General features: G+C 37.6%; 1 pseudogene; it reads right to left on the reverse strand.

Annotated features, from left to right (window-relative positions):
* Nucleotides 1-8,092: 8,092 nt before the first annotated feature.
* Nucleotides 8,093-9,296, reverse strand: LOC133731120 (probable L-cysteine desulfhydrase, chloroplastic; annotated as a pseudogene).
* Nucleotides 9,297-9,616: the final 320 nt, after the last annotated feature.

The raw sequence follows: 9,616 nt of genomic DNA on the forward strand, positions 1-9,616 counted from the left end.
AGTTTTACGCCAGTCTAATGGCGTTGCATTGGCGTAGAGCTTTATATCTACCTAACAAGTTCACAACAAATAAGATGTCTGGTCTTGTGCATTGTGCTAAGTACTATAATGCGCCTATTGCACTTAGGTATGGCATTTCTGGCTCTTAACACATCTTCACCATCATCCCTGGGACAAAGCGAATCCCCTTTTTTTTAGGGTCATGACTACAGACGATCATGGGAGTTCTTGCAGACTTAGCTTTATCTTGGCATAGAGCTTTATCTAGCTAACAAGTTCACAACATATGAGATGTCTGGTCTTGTGCATTGTGCTAAGTACTATAATGCGCCTATTGCATAGGTAGGGCATTTCTGGCTCTTAACACATCTTCACCATCATCCCTGGGACAAAGCGGATCCCTTTTTTTTAGGATCATGACTACGGACGATCATGGGAGTTCTTGCAGACTTAGCTTTATCTTCATTAAAGCGCCAAAGCATCTCACGATGCTCAAGTTCCAAACCGAGACAGAATCGTGTTTTCCTAAGATCTTTCATCTCAAACTCATATTTCAAGTGTTCAACGGTCTACCTTAACTTTTTAAGGTCTTCCAATAAAGTTCATGACCGCGACAATAAAAAATCCGGAAATTGTTATGGAAACACGTAGGCATATTTCATTATTGACATATCAATTCCCAATCCAGTAGTCAAGCGTTTCAATCTTATAGCAAAAGTGCTCCATGATCTAGAGCCACTTGACTTGGATGATCTAGAGCCACTTAACTTGGGTAAATGAAGTCAATTTGGAACCTTCATATATATCTCTGTATCTAGATCCCGATAAGATACGTAGTGAACACATCCATAAGCTGCATGTTCAGTTATTTAGAAACTACCAAACTGACAAGGTAGTGGAACATAATGACATTCATTACTGGAAAATATGTCTCCTTGTAGTCGATTCCAAGGAGTTGAGAGGAGCCTTGCGCCATGAGGCGAGTTTACAATCTCGTTTTTCACATCACGCTTTCTAACGAAGACCTATTTATGTTCAACAGTTTTTATGTTATGTTGTATTGGCACAATAGGCCCAAATACCTTCATTTTCGCTAGAGAATTTCAACATGGATCTCATCTATCCATTTAGGCCAGTTTTCTCTACGTTGGCATTCATCAACAGAGCGTGGTTCGATATCATCGGATTGAATAATCTCACGGGCAACTAAATATGCGAATACATCATTAATGATGATGGAGTTTCTATCCCACGTCTCATTTACACTAGCGTAGTTTTCAGAGATCTCTATATTCTCATGAATAGATTCTGACGTTGAGGCATCTCCCAACGATAACCATAATCCGGAACATTCTCATAAAATGAATTTTGAGTGTCGATGATCAAAGGATCGGGTTGTGCCAAAATATCTTTCGAACCCACGGGCCTCCCAAGCTTCCTAGCTGGCACCATGGTCTGTGACGCCACAGTGTCACTATCTAAGGTGTTGGTGTCATGCCTACCTCTATGTAAGACAGCTCCACATCCTCTCATAGGAACGTCCATCCTTGCAGGCACGTATGCAACATGTATGTGTGATCTCGTCACTTTAGCAGGGATCGAGATGAGACAAAGTGGGGACAGACCATAATTCCTGTCGATCCTGTTGAACGTTTGACATTCTTATCTTTCCCTAATGACGGGAAGACTGTCTCATCAAAGTGACAATTCCGCAAGACAAGCAGTAAAGAGATTGTCTGACAAGGGTTCTAAGTAGTGGACGACCATTGGAGCCTCAAATCCAACATATATGCTCATTTGTCTTTGTAGACCCATCCTAGTGCGTCGTGGTGGCGTAATTGGCACATAAATCGCACACTCAAACATGCGTAAGTACGAGATGTCAGACTCGTACCCAGCCACTAGCTGTAACGCAGAGAAAAGTTGAGTGGTGGTGGGTCGTAGATGATCGAATTAGCATAGCTGCATGCAATATTGCATAACCCCAAGCGAAAATAGCAACCTATGTAATTTGGACCATTGATCTATCACTTTCTTGCACACAGTGTCAATACAAATGCTCATGTATTTTTCCTCAGACACAGGCAAAATACTCCAAAATTGTATTTTGAACCCTTGGCATAATTTAACGAAAGCTAAACAATATATACTCTATTAGAGAGTAGATATGGTCATTTTGTCTACTGATTTAGAAATATGTCCCATCATCTGTTTATCGAGGAAGATAATTTTAACTGTATGACAAAATCAAATTTTAAGTCAAGGTGTAAGAAGCCAAAATTATATGGGTAAAAAACTAAAAACTATAAATATATGGGGCTTAAAGTTAATATGACAAGTCATTTAATTGGGTGTTGTTGAATTAGAAATTTTTGTATATTTAACCCTACCTGTCTTGTTTAATCAAAACTTGATTAGTCTTATTGGCATCATACAAAACCAAATTCGGCATGTCGCTATATTAGATTTTGCATATCTAGTGCATGAGCAAATTTAGAAAGACATAGGCACTGAAATAGTAAGAAAGTAACTACCATACACCATTATTTTAGGGGAAATGATCATTTACCCAAACACTCTAAGAGCAGGGGCGGAACTAGTAAAGGGTCTGCAGGGGTTCAGACCCCCCCCCCCCCCCCCCCCAATCAATTGAACATAACAACTAATTAATACATTAATTATGTATAATTATATATAAGTTTATATATTTTAGCAAATCGGACCCCCCTTTGTTTGCACAGTATTTAATGTAGTGATACTATTTATCTCTCATTATTATTATTTTGGTCAAAAAGAGAGATGAGAGCATTTACCTCTCATTAATTATTTACTAAAATTCATAAGAATTCATTTATTAGGATTCAATCAACTATAAGGAATTCTTTCTTCTTCTTTTTTTCTATTTGTTCTGGAAATTATTCTATGCACCGACGGTGCAAGTGACCCAACCCTTATAAAATAATCTCAACCCTTGATATTTATTATCAACTTTATTTTTAATAAACAAAAAGTGTATTTAATGCAATCTAACCATTCATTTATGTTGGTGCAAGTGCACGGCGGTGCTCTGAATAATCTCTCTGTTCTGGATCTGAATAATCTCTCCTATTGTTCAACACTTAAACTTATTGCGGTTTACGGTTAATTTTTTAGTTTTGAAGTTTCATTAGATCATAGTAAGGATCGAACAATAACGTTTGTAAAGAGATTGCTTGCTATAGTTGAAGTCTAAAGAAAAATGTTGTGAAGTTTTTTTGTTTCATTTTTAGTTATATGTTTAACTATGTCCCGACCCCCCCCCCCCCCCCTCCCCCCCCCAAATTACAAATCCTGGTTCCGCCCCTGTCTAAGAGATTGCCCACTTACACAACAATTTTTATTTTTAAACCCCACTTATCCAAAACTCTAAGAGTTGGACACAATATGAAGGTCATTGGATTAGATTTTGCATATCTAGTGCATTAGCAAATTTGGAAATTTATAGAGAGTAAAATAGTAAGAAAGTAAGTATGAAAACCATTACCAGGTTGTCATGTTTAAATACAATGAACACCAGTGAAACGACATTCTTAGTCGTATTGAATAAGGTAAAATGTGTCATGGGTAATAAGATTGACCTATATACGGTGGGTTGTTGGCATGGATTAAGTATTGCATATCTAAAATTGAAAAATGTGGTAATATATATGCACAAAAATAGTAAGAATTAACTACAAAAATTTATCCTTGGTTGGCCAACTTTATATACAAATAAATTATCGAATCACATCATAGTTTTATGTATTGAGACTTTCACACATGGTTTGACCAGCTTGAACCATTACCAAGTTATCAGGTTCAAACAAAATGAACCAGTGAAAAAGATGTCATTTTGGTCGTTTTAGAAATTGTCAAATGTCTTCTATTTGAGCCAAATACAACAGGGCATTGATTAAATTGACAAATTTGGTAATGTGTATGCACTAAAATAATTAATCACATTAGCCCGTTTCACTACGTGCATGTACAACAGTCCAGGACCGTACAATAATTTTTCCTCGATCAGCATATGTATAAGAAATTAAGACAAACAATTCGACCATAAATTAATAGATAGTTAATAGCACACCAAAAAGGGGAAAAACAGATTCTTTGATTCATATTTAAAGATGAACACAACAAACTAACATTTTCTTCTCGCCGCAATATTTCTCTCGTCATGGGCTGCATGGCTTTATATATAGCCATTTTTACATGTTATTCAAATTTATATAGAAAAAAAGGCCATCAACGATGCATAAACAAACACCGACTCCTCAAATAAAAGCATAGAACACAAACAAAAACATATGCTCTTATTCAAAATAAAAAGTACATTTACAACTTTGTCCAACTGCAATGTACTTACACAACCCCAAACAATTATACGCTTCTTTATTCCATAACACCACTGAGGACATGAAACCCTTAATTACGGTTATGCAACCAACCCCGGCCTACCGCCCATACCATCATCTTCATCATCCCTGGGAGGGGGCTTGTTCAAATCAATCTGGATCCTGCATTCCTCAGGAGGAGAACCAACATCCCTAACTAAAGTGAGATCAATTATCTCGGGGATTGTTGTGTTGTTCGGCACCTCAACTTCATAAGTATGTGACATAACAAAGTGTTGGCAGTGAGAATAAGCATGAGAAGAAAAATAACTAATCAATACGTACAAAAGCAATCTCCAATATATATCATGTCATGCATGAAATATTTTAGGGTTATTACCTCTTTGAACAGCTTTTCTATGCCCTTTAAATGTTGGAGGAGCTCTAACACGTCTTCTTGATCTATCCTTGTGGACTTGCATATGGCTTTGGAGGGATCTCGATGAGATAAATTGTCTGTTACATACATGACAACGAGGTAGCTCATCCATGTTACGCTTCCCCTGGGAAGACTCCGGTGCGCCGGTCCCAGTTTGGGCAGTGGTTAGGGTCCCCGACTGGGGTTGTCCTGCCACGAGCTTCATCTCTTTTCCCGTGGTGGGACAATATAGTATACTATACTCAGTACTTTCACCACAGTCCGTAACTGCTGCATAAAGTCTCTCAGCAGTGATTACCACCGGTGCCTCAAGGCCCTGGACGTGGTGGTCATTTATAGCAGTGCCGAGAGGAGCAGCAGCAACGTTTTCGTTGTTGGAGAGTGTTACAGTTTCAGCAACTGTGGTATTTGTGGATGATGGTGTGGTGTTTGTGTTGTTGGGGTTGGCCATTGCTCAATGGATTGAAAGCAATATAGAAGTAGTACTCAGAGAATGAAATGTTAAAGCTACTCAGAATGCCAAGAGGTGTGGTTCAGTGAATCTGCAGAGGCTCGTTTATATAGGATTGGAGGCAAGGTGCATTAATTGATGGTAATTAGACTCAGTTAGGAATGTTATCGAAGTAGTTTGTGGAGCACCTTAATGTCTCGGGTAAATCTTTGTAAAGGTGGTAGGGGGATTATGACATGATGACAAGGGAATTTAATCCCCTGAGTTAAGAAGGTAGAAATGCATAAGATTTGAGAAATGACAGTTATGACTCCAACTAACAATTAATATTTTGATTTCATTATTTACCTTTAACCAATGTAATTTATACTATCGATTTTTCGTTGTGTTGCCTACAATTTCAACCTCATGATAAATGCTCATGTGTATTTTTACTTCCTCAAGTACAAATCCATTACTTCATAATTGTATTTTAAATCATTTGGATAACTTAGCTAAATAAGACATTAACACTCCACTAGAGAGTAGATATGGTCATTTTGTTTGCTAGTTCATGTGTTACTGAGGAAGAGATTTTGAAGTCCATGAGAAAAAGCAAATGAAAATCAAGGTGGAAAAGGCTAAAATTACTTGCCAAAAATGTAAACGAGACTTGAAGTGAATATGACAAGTCATTGAAGTAGATATTAAATTCAGTATCTTTAACTCAACATTTCGTTGGTCATATCGTTATTAGTACTAATGACAATGTACTGATCATGTTAAACCAAATACGGCAGGTCATTGTGTTAAAATTTTCCTATGTAATGAATTAGCAAACTATGAAATATATAGGCACTAAATAGTAAGACGGTTTAAATATAAACTATTTATGTTTAAATATAATGAACCAATGAAACGACATCCTTATTAGTCGATCATTTGAGATAGGATGAAATATATTACGGTTGATAAGGTTGAACCAAATACGGCAGGTGGCTGGATTAAATTTTGCTTATCTAGTGAAGTAGTACTATTGAAAATATATAGGCAGCAAAAGGAGTAAGAAATTTAGGTTGAACCAAATATGGCAGGTCATTGGATTAAATATTGCATATTTAAAGAAAGAATTGACAAATTTGGTAATGCATATGCACAAAATTAGTAAGAATTAACTACACAACTTTGCATCAGTTGGCCAAATGAATTAATTGAATGACAGCATAATTGTACGCACCGAGACTTTTATATAAGGTGACATATGTGTAAAATATGGAAAGAATGTTAAAATCGTGTAATATTTTTGAATTAGACTCTTCTCTCGCTCTCTAAGCTGCCATCGTTGAGAGTCGGTGGCATGCTTCAACCTCTAGTGGCTCCGTTTGCCCCTCTGACGGAGTTGGAGTCATTCGTTTTCTTAACGGCTCTATCAGTCTCTCTCTCTTCTTCTTCTTTATGTTTTCTTTTCCTCTCTCCCAGATCTTCTATGGATATATACTCTTGAACCTCATAATTAAATTTTGCATTGCATGGCTCATCAAAGTTCTTCTTCCCATCATCAAATTAAGTCCTTGGGTGGATTCCTGAGGTGGACTCTCGCAGCCACATCCTAACATATTCCGATGCTTATGGTAAAATGGAGCTGTACAGAATAGTGACTTACTGACTTTGGTGCTTGCATCTACACCTTCGTCTAGTACCATTGTGGTTTTAGTTTCCAACAAGGCAACAACTCTAGCTTTGTTTTTTACTTCACGGCGGAGATGTTCCTTGTTCATTGGTATTGGTGTAAGAATTATTTTGTAGACTCATCATTATTTATACGAAGTAATTACAATAACAATTAATGACTTTAGTATTAGGATTACTTTTATGGGAAGAATCATAATATCAACCTCTATATAATTAGTCGATGTCCTTGCATTCTCTAGACAATGAGTTATACACTCACTCACCCCATTGAGAAATTACTCGGACTTAGAGACCTGCAAAAGTCTAAGACTTGCCCTAATGACGTTTGACTCTTCCCCACATCAGGTATGTGTCTTGTCTTTGTTAATATATATTATGTTTAGCATGCCTTTGATTCTTGTGTTTATATACTTGTGATTGTGTAATGTAGGTGATTATTAAGAACTAGATCACATTGTGGTATCATATATAGTCACTTTCACAAGTTTATAAATCACTTTGGAAAATGGAGCATGCTTTTGTTTCATGTGTTTTTTTTTTTTTGAAATATAGGTAATCATTTAGAATTAGATCACAATTGGATGTTCGAAATTTAAATTCAATTTTGCATGGATTGGGTGATTTCGAAACTTTTTGGTGTTGATCTTTCAATTTTAGGTAGGTTTTGAGTCTTTTGACCATTTGAGCAAATTTTCAATGTTGGTGTGGCGGTAGGTTAATTGGGTGGCAAAGACGAGTGGCGGGTACTGTCTTCTCTAGCTTGCCTTATTCTCATTAGGGTTTTGTTTTCATTTGAGTTTTGGTTTGAGCGTTTTTTTTTTTTTTTAATTTATTTGGAGTCTTGTATTAGTTCCCCATTTTTTTGGGTGTATAATTGAATTTTAATCACCGTAAAACTTCGATAAATTAATGACTAATAAGGTTGGGATCATGAAAAATTATTAATTTAGCGGAATTATTATTGAATCGATAAATCAATAATTATTAATTTACTGATAAAATAATAAAGTATTAATTTAGAAAGTATTTTATGTTTGATGTACATTAAAGTTAGTATCCAATAATTATCTCAAGTCATTTCTAGTCTAAATTATAGAATGCTGATGATTGTGGAACTCGTTTTGAATTATCCAAGTGAAAATGATGCAATAATGAAAAATCGTACCGATGAAGAGATTATTCAAGGGGTAATGGATACACATAATGATGATGATCATAATCCTGATGGCAGTTGTGTTTTACCGGTTGTTTCTCCAAAAGAGGTCTTTCAAGCAATAGTGACATTAAACCACTTTTTGCTACAAAGTGAAAAACATATACCAAATGTGGTGTATGCACTCCAAAAGATCAAGGATTGAGTTCGGTTTAGGGAAACAGAAAAGGCAAATGACTATAGATGCACATTTTGAAAGAGAGAAGAATTAAGAAAACAAGTTGTCAAGTTTTTTCTTGGATTAAATTTTGCTTACTACCCTGTACTTTCAAGAGTTCATCAGTTCAGTCCCTGAACTTCTAATTTATTCAAAAAAGTCCTCGCACTCTCCAATTTCATCAAATCGATCTATTCCGTCACTATTCCGTCAATTTTCTTTGTGAAGGTGCTGACGTGGCCAGCTAAGGTCTGATCTGGCAGTTTTGTGGGACCTTCTCACAAGAAAAATTCCCAACATACCCATACACCCAATGATGTGAGCCGCATTGAAGAAAACCTGATCAACCCCCTCCTCCCTACAAATCTTAACCAACTCCTTAACAGGTATAACCACACAAGGCATTGAAGTAATATGATCAATCACAGATATATAGCCTAACCCTCCTCCCATTCGCCTTCCCTTTTTCCAAAGCTTTCTTAAACTCGGTTACAGTCTCATCATTAGAATTCAAAGGAAATGACAAGGGTACCTCAATGACATACACGCTGAGTGATATAGGCCTCAATGGACTTCTACGACTCCGTACACTACTGGAGCATGACAACAGCGTCGCCCTTCTCGAATTTGCTCTCGGAGAAGCCCCAGGCGGCCTGCTGGAGGACAATGGCAGCAGCGGTGGTGGCGTTGTCGACGATGGAGACCTCGTCGACGTGGTCGGTGTTGATGAGATCCTTGATGATGGTTCGAGAGTGGAGGATGCTGTTTTTGAGGTCGTTGAAGTAGAAGTGATCGGGATGGGAAAGGTACTTGAGCTGCCAGCGGCGCTGGGCCTGGATGATGGAGTCAGGGCAGGACCCGAAGCTGCCATTGTTGATTCGGGCAACATTGGGGTCGTGATGGGAGAATTCGGCGACGATTTCGGAGGGCGTGATGAAGGAAAGTTTAGGCTTTTTGGAGGCGTGGGTGTTTAAATCGCCGTTAAGGGTGTGGTTGGGGGAGGAGGCCATTGGTGGTGGAGGATTAGGGTTAGGGTTTGAAAGGGGGCGACGAGAGAGAGGTGGTTCTTTCATGGAGATCATTAGAGAGAGAAAGTGAGAGGAGAGAGAGGTGGAGAGTGATGCTTGGGGTGTTGAAGAAGACGGAGTTTGTGTTTATACTTGTATAGGTATTTCAGAAATTTTCCTTGTGAGAAGGTCCCACAAAACTGCCATATTAGTCCTCAGCTAGCCAAGTCAGCACCTTAACAGAGAAAAATGACAGGGTAGTGACGAAATGGATAGATTTGATGAAATTGGAGAGTGCGAGGAATTTTTTGATTAAATTAGAA

The sequence above is a fragment of the Rosa rugosa genome, chromosome 2, assembly GCF_958449725.1.
Source record: "Rosa rugosa chromosome 2, drRosRugo1.1, whole genome shotgun sequence".
NCBI classification, from domain to species: Eukaryota; Viridiplantae; Streptophyta; class Magnoliopsida; order Rosales; family Rosaceae; genus Rosa; species Rosa rugosa.